At 40.8% G+C, this 12,273-nt stretch overlaps 1 long non-coding RNA gene across 1 annotated transcript; it reads left to right on the forward strand.

Moving 5' to 3' along the window:
- The first annotated feature begins 8,427 nt into the window (after positions 1–8,427).
- LOC125754473 (uncharacterized) lies at positions 8,428–9,938 on the forward strand. Its single transcript, XR_007408798.1, has 3 exons — positions 8,428–8,719; positions 8,869–9,020; positions 9,656–9,938. It is a non-coding gene; the product is annotated as an uncharacterized LOC125754473 (long non-coding RNA).
- The last annotated feature ends 2,335 nt before the right edge of the window (positions 9,939–12,273 follow it).

The raw sequence follows: 12,273 nt of genomic DNA on the forward strand, positions 1-12,273 counted from the left end.
AAGAATAACCATGATTTATGAGCCCGTTGCCAAGAAATAGTAATAGAAAAAGATAAGGATTATTTATTGAGCCATTATCATGTGCTGAGCACTATATATGCTGTCTCATGCACTTAACCACTGCCAATATTTCAGATTTCTCCCCAAAGTTTTTTTAATACAAAAATAAATATTTTCTATGGTTGTGCTAAGCCCTTTACGTATGTTTTATTACCATGCCTCTCACTATTATTTCTTATAATCCTCACAACAGACTTGGGAAGTATCTGTTTTTTTTCTCCTATTTTACAGATAAAATCACCAAGACTCAGGAGGTCAGTGACCTTATGTCACAGAGCTAATAAATGGCAGGGCTGGGATTTGAACCAAGATTGGACTGGCAGTAACGTCCATGATTTTGTCTATTACATTCTCTCTCTCTCTCTCTCTCTCTCTCTCTCTCTCTCTCTCAGCTTCCTAGGTGTTCTTCCCTGTAGGATGTGAGTGAGAAGCGATGCGCTGAATGTTCCCATGGTATCCTAATGTCAGGCCTTTGACACAGTACAAGGGTTAAACACGTGTAAGGTTTGAGTGTTACTGTAAATAGCCAGAGACCCTTAATCCATACCACCCATACATCCAAAGAGATAGCCTTCTTACATCCAGTGACCCGACCAGAAAGGTATGGGCAGTTCCAATGACCATTCAGGGCTGTCACTGTAGTAAGCAGGGATTGAGCTCCCAAGAACTGTGATCTGATGAACATCACTTTTATCACTGCCTTAGCCAGTTCAGCCAGATAAAGGAGAGAATTTACCTATATCTTGAGACTAGGATTGCCAGATTATCAAGGATATCCTGAGTCCAGGATATCCAGTTAAATTTGAATTTTGCCATTTGTTCAGCATGATCAATATTATAGATATATACTTACAGGTCTAAGTATGGAGACATACTTACACTAAAATATTATCTATTCTGGGGTGCCTGGGTGGCCCAGTTGATTCGTCATCTGACTCTTGGTTTCGGTTCAGGTCATGATCTCATGGGTGGTGGGATCAAGCCCTATTTCAGGCTCTGTGCTCATCAGGGAATCTGCTTGAAGATTCTCCTCCCCCCCCCCCGCCCCCCGAATCATGCACGCTTACTCTCTCTCTCTCAAACAAATAAATAAATCTTTAAAAAATAAAAAGATACAGTATCTGTTCTTTATCTGAAATTCAAATTTAACTAAGTGTCCTGTATTTTTATTTGTTAAATATGGCAACCCTAGAAAGAGGCCCACATTGGTTTTATTTTGTTTTATTTTTCTCCTCCCCTTCATCTTCCCTTCCACTTCTCTTCTTCTCTCCCACCATAAGCACCCAAATTGATTTTAGTTAATACAAGTCCATCTAATTTATCTTTCATTTGTTTATTTTGATATATACACAAATGTGAAACTGTATCACATGGATTTTTTTTAATTCACACAATGGAATTGTACTATAAATATCATTCTGTTCCTTCTTTTTTCCTCAATACTTTCTTCTTGAAATCTATCCATGTGGATGCCTGGATGGCTAGTGGTTGAGCATCTGCCTTTGGCTCAGGGTGAGATCCTGTGGTCCTGGGATCGAATCCCACATCGGGCTCCCTGTAGAGAGCCTGCTTCTCCCTCTGCCTATGTCTCTGCCTCTCTCTGTGTCTCTCATGAATAAATAAATAAAATCTTTTTTAAAAAGAGAAAAGAAAAATCTATCCATGTTGTTACATACACATCTGGATCATTACTTTTGGATTCTACATAAAATTGCATTGAATGCATAGACCAGGTTTTACCTAGTAGTCCCCCAGTGGTAGACACCAAGGAAATTTCTACCTCCTGGCTCCACAAAGAATTCTGAGTCAGATTGTGTGCACATTTGATGGGTGTCAAATCAATTTGGTATTTATTTTATATTTCTCTAATCTTACAGAGGTGTGTAAGAGTTTCTCAGAGGAGTGTTCTTAGCAGTGGAATAGCTTGTTCATAGTATATACATATGCCTGTTATTCAAACTATTTAATAGCCATCAAGATGCAGGCACTGCCCACTCAGAACGGGCACTGCCCATGAACCAGATTGGTACCCACAAGCTGGACATCTGCCTTACACACACACAAACACAGTTTCTTTAGGGCGACTAGAGTTACTCAGGAGTGGCTCTGCCAGACTGCACTCCACCAGCAGTGCAGGAAGATCCCCTTTTTTCAAATGTTGTCACTATTTGGAACTACTAATTTTGCATTTTTGCTCAATAGATGGGTCAAGTTACTCTTGTTGTATTTATTCATATTTCTCTGGTTATTGGTTCTTTGTCTTCATCTACTTTTTAGCCATTTGGGTTTCCCCTTTTTTCTTTTTCTTTTTTCTTAAAGGAGTTGATGTTCATTTTTTAAAAATACATACGTTTTACTCTTTCATATTAGACAATGTATATCATTGATGTCTCATCTGCTTTTTTAATCTGCTATATCCTGGAAGTCTTTCCATGTCATTGCATGCTTAGCTATCTCATTTTTTTATAAATTTATTTTTTATTGGTGTTCAATTTGCCAACATATAGAATAACACCCAGTGCTCATCCCATCAAGTACCCCCCTCAGTGCCTGTCACCCAGTCACCCCCACCCCCCGCCCACCTCCCTCCCCTTTTTTCTATAAGTTTCCTGTTCATGATTTTTGCCTGTTATTCTATTGAGTCCCCACTCTTTTTTTCCTGCAGATGTACAGGAGTTTCTTGTATTGCCAAGGAGCAGCACTGTCCAGTAGAAATATATTGTGAGCCACATACATAATTAAAGTTTTTCTAATAGCCATATTTAAAAAGTAAAAAGAAATAGGTGAAGTTAATTTTGACAATATATTTATTTCATTCACCTCAAAATATTATTTCAACATGTAATCAATTTAAAATTATTCAGACACATTACATTTCTTTATGCATACTAATCTCTTGAAATCTGTTATCTATTTTATGCCTAAAATGCAGTTCAATTTATACTAGTCACATAAAAAGTGTTCAATGGCCATATTGAACAGTGCAGGCCTAGAACCTAGACATGAGATAATAATTCTCTGTTGGTTTAGGCTGAAAATATCTCCTTCTGGTCCATCCATCTGTTAACTTGGCTTATGGTGTCCTTTGTTTAAAAAATATGTTAGTGTATATGTAGCTAAGTCTATTTTTTTCCCAAAAAATTGTGTTTCACACTCTTGTTTTGGAAATCCATACCCATGCCAATATGTCCAAGATATAATCTTACACTTTTTTTCTATTAGTTTTATGGTTTTTATCTTTTGTAGGTAGGTCTTAAGTCCACTGGGGATTTTTTTCATATTGTAGGAAACAGAGGTTCAACTTCTTTTTTATTTTTTAAGTTTTTAAAAAGATAGATTTATGTATTTATTTGACAGAGAGAGAAAGAGCATAAGCAAGGTGAGCAGCAGGCAGAGGGAGAGGCAGGCAGAGGGAAAGGAAGAAGCAGGCTCCCCGCTAAGCAAAGATCCAGATGAAGGACTCAATTCCAGCACCCTGGGATCATGACCTGAGCCAAAGGCAGATGCTTAACTGAGCCACCCAGGTGCCCCTCAGCTTCTTTTTTCTAGAGCTAGTGGTTTTCCCAACACCATCTGCTCAATAATCTGTCCTCTTTCAACTCATTTGCAAAGCCATGTCTATCATACATCAGCCTCCTAAATATATAGTCTGTCTGAGTTCTCTGTTCTGATACGTAATCACCACTATAACCCTTGTGTTTTAAATATGATGATTAAATTGCAGAGAATTGGGGGCACCTGGGTGGCTCAGTTGGTTAAGCATGTGACTCTGGCTTGGATCATGATATCAGGGTTCTGGGACTGAGCCCTGTGTCAGGCTCCATGCTCAGTGCAGAGTCTGCTTATCCCTCTCCCTCTCCGTCTGCCCCTCCCCTATTCATGCACACATGCGTGCTCTCTCTCTCAATAAATAAATAAATAAAATCTTTTTTTTTTAATTTCAGAGAATTAAGGTAAATGGCCCAAAGTCATCCAAACAGCAAGTGTTAGACTTGTGATTTGAACCCAGGTATTTCCGATCCTGTTCCGATGCATTGCATTTGATTCCATGTAACAGAAACCAAACTACCATGGCTGGAACAAAGGGATTTATTCTCCTTACATACCAAATATTCTGGAGATAGACCATCAGTACAGGCATAGTGGCTCCAAGTTACCACCCAGGATCCAGGAGCCTTCAAACTTTCCAACCAGCTATATTAAGGTGTGTTTTTTGTCCTCATGGCTGCAAGATAGCTGCTGCACCTCCTTGAATATGTTCTCATTTCAAGAAGGAAGAGGAGGAAGGAAAAGAAAAAGACAAAAGTGTACCAGCTGAATCTGTGCCTTTTAATCAAGGAAACAATTGTTTTTCTGCAGGCTTGATCAACAGATTTCTGCTAACGTCTCCTTGACAGGGTAGGCCATGTGCACATGCCTAGCTGCAAGAGAATCTGGAAAGTGGAGGGGAGTGTTATTTTTTTTTTTAGCTGGGACAATTGCCACCTGTTTTAGTCTGTTTGCACTCTTACAACAAAATATCACAGACTGGTGATTTTAAAACATCAGAAATTTATTTCTCACAGTTCTGGAAGCTGAGAAGGCCAAGATCAAGTCTGTGGCGGATTTGGTATCTGGTGAGACCCCACTTCCCAGTTCATAAGCCACTTCCCATGGCAGAAGGGCTGAGGCCTATATCATAAGGGTACCAGCCTCATTCATGAGGACACCACCTCGTGACCTAATCACTTCCCAAAGGCCTCACCGTCAAATACTACCACGTTGGGGATTACCTTTCAACATATAAATTTTGAAGAGGCACAAACATTGAGTCCATAGCATCACCCAAATAAAATTCGGTTTCTGTTAAAAAATTGAGAAGCAGAAGGCACCTGGGTGGCTCAGTCAGTTAAATGTCTGCCTTCAGTTCAGGTCCTGATCCCGGGGTCCTAGGATGGAGCCCCATATCAGGCTCTCTGCTCTGCAGGGAGTCTACTTCTCCCTCTCCCTCTCCCCCTTCCTACCACTTGTGCTTGCTCTCTCTTTCTCTCAAATAAATAAATAAAATCTTTTTTAAAAAATTAAGAAGTGGAGAGTGGATATTGGGCTGGCATCAAAATAGGTTTACTGAAAAGTTAATGACGCTTAAGCTTCAGGGTAACTCATTTGTCCATCCTCCTCCAATGCCCTATGTCTAATTTTTTTTTAATTTATTTGAGAGAGAGAGTGAGAGAGAGAGGGAGGAAGCAGGAGAGGGGGGAGGAGCAGAGGGAGAGGGACAAGCAGACTTCCTGCTCAGCACAGAGCCCAACACAGGGCTCAATTCCACAACCCTGAGTTCGCGACCTGAGCCAAAATCAAGAGTTGGATCCCCACCCACTGAGCCACCCAGGAGCCCATGCCCTATATTTAATTGTATATACTTAGTTTCATATTATTTTTCTTAATATGCATAAATTTCAAATTGCATAAATTTCAGCTTCCACAAAACCCGGATCTTCACCTGGTGAACATCTAGCAGTGTCTGTCACATGTGCCCAAGCCCACATTCCATTGATTGCTTTGCATTTTTCTAGTTGTAGGAGATGATAGGGTGAAGGGTGTGCTTGAGGTTACCAAGGCAGGCAGGTACACATTTCCAACTAATGCTCCCAGGATCCACAACTATGCTTTTTTTTTTTTTTTTTTTTTTTTTTTGACTAGGACAAGGGCCCAAGAAAAAAATGTTATTCTGAGTAAAAGAGAACAATAAGAATTGCCATTTTTGAATGCCAATTACTTGCCAAGCAGTGTACTAGGAGTTTTCCCGTATGTTTTCTTTGGTTAATTCTTACCACAACTCTTTGTGGCTCAGAGAGGTCAAGTAACTTGTCCGAGGTCCCAATGTCTGTAAGTGGTAAGATTAGAATGTGACCCTAATGTTCAACCTTTCCATGCTTTCCACTGCATTTTGGCTAAAAGCTCCCCGAGGGCTCTGGACTCAGGCAAGATTGTAAAATTTAACAAATCAATATATGGATTGAGTTATTTGGTGTGTTATTTGTTGTCTGAAGTTCAAACTCAAATGACTATCCTGAATTTTATCTTCCAATCCTACCTTTACAGATAGTTACTGTGCACGTATCATTCTTAAACATTAAACAAGGTAAAGTATGAAAAGGGCCACGGCAGTCAGTAAGGTTTAACCTCTTGGTGCTGGGTGTGGGATTGCAGGGATTGGGCTCTTGGCTGGATGATCTAAGAGAAGCTGATTTCTCTCTCTGGGCTCAGTTTCCCCTTCTGTCAGATGAGGGGCTGCTCCAATCATTGCTCGGGACCCCAAAGGGGCAGTGTCCAGTGGTGGCCTGCCAAATCCAAGTCCTAAGGACTTTTCTTGCGAGGGAAGTCACATCAGCTCAGTTTCCCCTTTGGCTGTTTTCAGAGACCAAAATCACTTTGGTTGACTTTCAGGGACCACATGGCAAAAAGCTAAAATGTCCTCAGCTGAGTAGAACCTCCACCAAGTTTCTGAAACTGTGTTCTACTGAATCCTCATCCAGGGAAATGTTCTATCTGAAAGGGGAAGAAGAGGTTTTATGATTAAATAAGTTTGGGAAACAATGTTGTATATGTCCACCCCATGTATCCCTTGGCAATTCAAATGCACATTTTTGGATAAAAAGGAATTGCAAAGGTGAATCCTGTTTAACTCTACTTAACACCCCCTTTCTCAAGATCGTTTGCAAAACGTCCCATGCAATATGCATCCCATGAAACCCACTTTGGGGTGCTGAACTACAAGAATGAGGGTGACTGTTCTATTAGTATGTCTCAGATAATAGTCAAAATGGACTTCTTACTCCAGGGGTGACTTTAAATTGGGACAGGTACTAACATTCAAGATGGGATTCAGGGAAATACGGAGTAGATTTCCTTTTAACATCAATCTTATTTTCTCTTTGGAAGTGGATAGAGAACCCAGAAACTGTGTAAGGCAACCAAGTGGGGCTAGTTAGGCACAGAACAGAGACTCAGACCCCGAAAAGGAAGATAATGAATCCCTGTGCTACTAATTCCCAGCTCGGCGACCTTGGACACGATCCTTACCGTTTCTGACTCTTAGATTCCATGTCTAAAAACCAGACATGCTCTACCTCCCACATAAAGAGTAAATGAGTTACCATATGAGAACACCTTGCATAATGCCTGACACGTAGGAGGTGCTCATTAGATGTCTCTTAGATCTGAGCCAGTTGTTGAAGCAAAGAAACACAAATGGCCCATGCTGAGAAGATTGGAATTGATGGAGAGAATGGACAGGTGTAAAGAGTTGACAGACAACAGAAACGAGCATGGGGTAGTCGCGTATGCAGAGCACAAGGCAATGAGAGAGAAGCAAAATATTGACAAATTTCAAAACCAGTGAAAGCCCAAGAGGCCCCAAATGCTGAGGGCCAATCTCAAGGTTGAGTGGGACAGCAGGAGGCCCAATCTAGCCCGCCCAGGACACAGGAAAGAACCACAAAAGACCCATTTATAGATCAGATTTCTCTCGGTGCAACAAGTCAGACAGTATCTCCCTAATTCACCATCAAAGTGTAATGTAAGGATAACATGGGATTTCGTATGTGACAGAGCTTTTTTGAATCTCATGTTAGGTAGAATACGCCCATATAGATACAATTTGAAAGTAAAAGAAGTATAAAGTTTGTTACGTGGATCAACGTCGGTGTTTATACAAGGGGTGTAATGAGTGTGCATTAAACTCCTTAACAATCTGGCATACGAAGTGCTCATTTTCTAAATCAGCTAATGAGCCCCCACCGGCCTGGCTGCCAGAAAATTCCATCTCAGTTGTATTCCTCAAAGCCCTCCTCTCCTGAGAATTGTGCAAAAGTCCTCAGGGGCTTGTACAGCCTGAACCATCCCAGAAGAGACCCTCTGACCACCAGCCCTCCCTGGACTTGCTGATCCACCATCCCAGCGTACGTTGAAGGTGGCATTTCTATTGCCTTGGAGCCAAGATTGTGCACAGGACATCTTTGCCCTGGCTGGGTGGCGGTGGCAGTAGTGGCAGGGGCGGAGTTCTCTGTGCCTGGGGTCAGAACTCCCTCTTCTCAGCTCACAGCTATGCCCATCAGAGGTCCTGCCAACTCCGCTTTTTTGGAACTCATTAAATTTTTCCATCCTACCCTTCCTATTCTCTGGGGGAGCCCTCCCCTATTCCTCCTCTGTCCCCTCCCTACTAGGAGCTGCTTCTGCCAACCGTTGGAACCACATCCTCTCGCAGACAATCCCACTCTGGTCACCCAGAGGAGCTCAGGCCCTGGGGGCTCTGGCTTAAGGGGGACCTGGAAACTTCTGCTTCCGGCTACCTTCTTGGGATGAAAAAGAGGAAACTACCCATCATTGTGAGAACAAAAGCACAAATTGATACTATCTCAGCAAATGATCACATAGACACAAATAGTACGTTCTTCACACTCCTTAAACAAAATTTGATTTAAAGTGAGCTGTTTGGAATGAGTTCCTTTTTCTTTGTAATGAGAGATCCATTTGTGAGCAAACTGCGCTGCAGGCAGAAAACTTAGAGCGCCAGCCACATGCTCTGACCTCAGTCCTGATACCAGCCGGACGAAGATCTCCCTGGTTGCTGGCTCAGTTGTATGAGGAGGCAGACAAATTTCTTGAGGATGAATGGGTAATGCTGACTCTGTAGGGTGAAGACAGTTCCCCAGAGATGACCAAAGAAAAGAAATTCCAAGCCGCACCCTTCACCTCCTCGTGTCCTCACCCTCACGCTTCCTTACATTGGAAAACTGTCCTGTCTCTCCTTCCTCCTCTTTTCAGGTCACAGCTGTTTATTTTACGGCACAAATTCACTGTAAAGAAAAAGCCAGACAACCCTGGTAATTTTTCCTGTGATGTGGGGCCAAAGCTATAAAACCAGGACTTTACTCTGACGTGAAATTACCCGTCTGGACATCTCAGTGCAGAAGAAGGTGACTCAATTGCTAGGGAGATGACTTCATGCTCGTTTTTTATGAAAAGAGAGTAGGAAAATTAAGGTCAACAGAGAGAAGAAAGAAAGAAGGCTGGTGGATCCTGTTCCCAGGGAGAACACTAATGCTCCAGGATTGTCAGAGTTGGCCATGAACTTGCCACCCAGTGTGGCCTAGAGGAAAACACGAATGCATAGAGTAGGCCTGGAGGAGAAAACCAAAGTGACAGAGAGGACTGGGATTGGGGCCATGGGGGCTGGTAAAGGTGGTTGGGGAGAAGTTAGACTCAAACTGGGGTGCATTCAATTTTAGGATGACTATATATAGTTATAAGTTCCGGATTGGAGACTTTCCTCTCCCTCTTGGAGATACTCAGACATCTTTTATTGAGCAACTAGTGTATGCAAATACTCCAGGCACTGAGGGTACAAAGATGTACAAAAAGAGCCATTATTCTAATATTTAAGATCCTAACTTAATTTACTTCAGTCTCAGTTTACTTGCCTCTATTATAATGGGTATGATCATTCCTATTTTATAGAGTTGTCAAGAATCTTAAAGGAAGGTATAGAAGTATATACTTCTGTTAACTGTAAAATGCTATACAAATGCTCCTCTTTTTTTTTTTTTTACAGCAACTATGGAAAGAGTATGGAGGTTCTTCAAAAAAAATTAAAAATAGGATTACTATATGTTCCACTACTGAGTATTTACCCAACAAAAACAAAGCACTAATTTGAAAAGATATATATGCATCACATGTTTATTGCAACATGACTTACAATAGCCAAGACATGGAAGCAGCCCAAGTGTCCATCAATAGATGAATGGATAAAGATGTATAATATATATATATAATAGATAAATACTATATGAAATAGAATATTACTCAACCGTAAAAAAGAATGAAATCTTGCCAGAGGGGAAGGAGGAAGGGAGAGGGTAGGGGGGTGGGGGGGAAATAGCTGAAGTAGATTAAGACTATACTTCTGTGATGAGTAAGGAGAAAGGTATAGAATTGCTGAATCATTTGTACACCTGATACAGTAAAACACTGTATTTAATTATACTTGAGTAAAAAAATACAAATGCTCTTTATGTATTTATTGTAGCAAGCAAGCCTTGTTCAAAGGAAGGTTTGAAACAGTAACTTGTCAATAAATTTTTTCCTCTTTTTTTAACTTAATAAATGTTTGAGATCCAAGAAATGTACCAAAATGTTGGGAAGATGCTACAAAGAATGGTGTCCTGATAAATGTTCAACAAATGGCTCTCCAGTGCAAAAAAGTCTTGAGTTGTAACATTCGCTAATTTCCGTGGTGTAAATAATCCCACCACAGCCCATTTCAAGCTACCAACAGGACGTTACTAAATGCATAGTTGGGAAAATACAGATATGTGGACGCCAGCATATCACTGACACCAAGAAGTCTTTTTCCTAGATAAAATAAATTTGAGAATAAATTGAAAATCTGATGCATCACCTCCAAGTACAACAGTATGTATTTCCCACAAATACAGGCATTCCCTCATACAACCACATTAAAACTATAAAAATCAGGGACGCCTGGGTGGCTCAGCGGTTGAGTGTCTGCCTTTGGCTCAGGGCATGATCCTGGAGCCCTGGGATCGAGTCCCGCATCGGGCTCCCTGTGTAGCCTGCTTCTCCCTCTGCCTGTGTCTCTACCTCTCTGTCTGTGTCTCTCATGAATAAATAAATGAAACCTTAAAAAAAAAAAAAACTATAAAAATCAGGAAGTAAATGCCAGCTGATCCAGAGACCCTCATGCAAGTTTCACCAGCTATCCCCACAATGTCCTTTATAGCAAAAAGATCCAGTTTAGAACCACATGGTGCAATTAGTTGGTGAGTCTCTTTGGACTCATTTCATCTGGAACAGTTCCTTGGCTTTCCCTTGACTTGCATGATCTTGACATTTTTTAAGATTTCAGGCCAATGATTTTATAGAATATCCCTCAATGTGGCTTTGACTGTTCACTTCCTCACGATTCTATTGAAGTTTTGCATCATCAGCAGGAACATGAGGGGAGCAGCAGCGAGTTCTCACTGCGTCCGATCAGGTGGAACACTGTTTAGCTGTATCCCATTACTGATGTTCATTTTTATCTCTTGATTACGGAAGTGTCTGCCTTTTGCAATTAGTAAGTATTGTTCGGGGAAGTACTTTGAAACTCTGGAACTATCCTTTTCTTCATGACATTTTCAATTCATTCCTTTTTTGATTTATATCTCTATGGACTCATGGTTTCCTATTTCATGAGTTTTAATCCATTATTATCATTATTTTGTTGCCAATTTGTCCCTGATTTGGACAGTGGGACATTGTTCTTTGAACAGTTCCTTTTTTTTTTTTTTTTTTTGGCACCACATGATGTTCCAGGCTCACTATGTACCATCTCTACCCCAGCTTGGAATCAGCTGTTTCTCCAAGGTGCTCCGCTTCCCTGGACTCCTTAGCAGAGCCATTAGTGGAGGATGGTATTTAGAAACCAAGATCTGAATTGTGCTCTGAGGGTTGTCATGGGGGTATCACCGCTCCTAGGCACCTTCAGCAGAGAGAGCAGGATACACACATGTGAGCACGCACACACATCTATATTTATTTCTGAATCTATCTTTTTTTTAATTGAAAGCCATGAATTCACACCGACCTTTAATTCTGATTCAAAACCTCAAATTTTTTTCTGGTTTTCTCCCTCTTAATATTTGTATCTTCCTTCTCCAACAGTGAAAACCTGGGTCCCAGGAGTTATGGAGATATATAACTCACATCCTGTAAAGACAGGCTTCGATGGCTTAAAGACAATTTCTTGTCTTTTAGGATATTCACAAGATTGTACAAACATTATCATTGTCTAATTCCAGAATATTTTCATCATCCCAAAAAGAAACTCCAAACCAGTTAGGAATCACCCCCCAAATACTCCTCCTTCTATCTCCTGTCACCACCAGTCCAGTTTCTGATTCCATGTATTTGCCTTTGGGGACATTATAAATGGGAATCAAACAATATGTAACCCTTTCTACCTGACTTCTTTAATTTAGCACAGTGTTTTCAAGGTTCATCCATGTTGCAACATGTGTCATGACTTCATTCATTTTTAGAGGTGAATAATATGCCATCGTATGGATAAACCATGTTCTCTCTTCTCTATTGGTTAATGGGTTTGGGTTATTTTCACCTTCTTGGTTATTATAAATAATCCTGCCATGAACATTCACTTACAAGTTT

This window comes from Canis lupus, chromosome 2, assembly GCF_003254725.2.
Source record: "Canis lupus dingo isolate Sandy chromosome 2, ASM325472v2, whole genome shotgun sequence".
In the NCBI taxonomy this organism is placed as follows: Eukaryota; Metazoa; Chordata; class Mammalia; order Carnivora; family Canidae; genus Canis; species Canis lupus.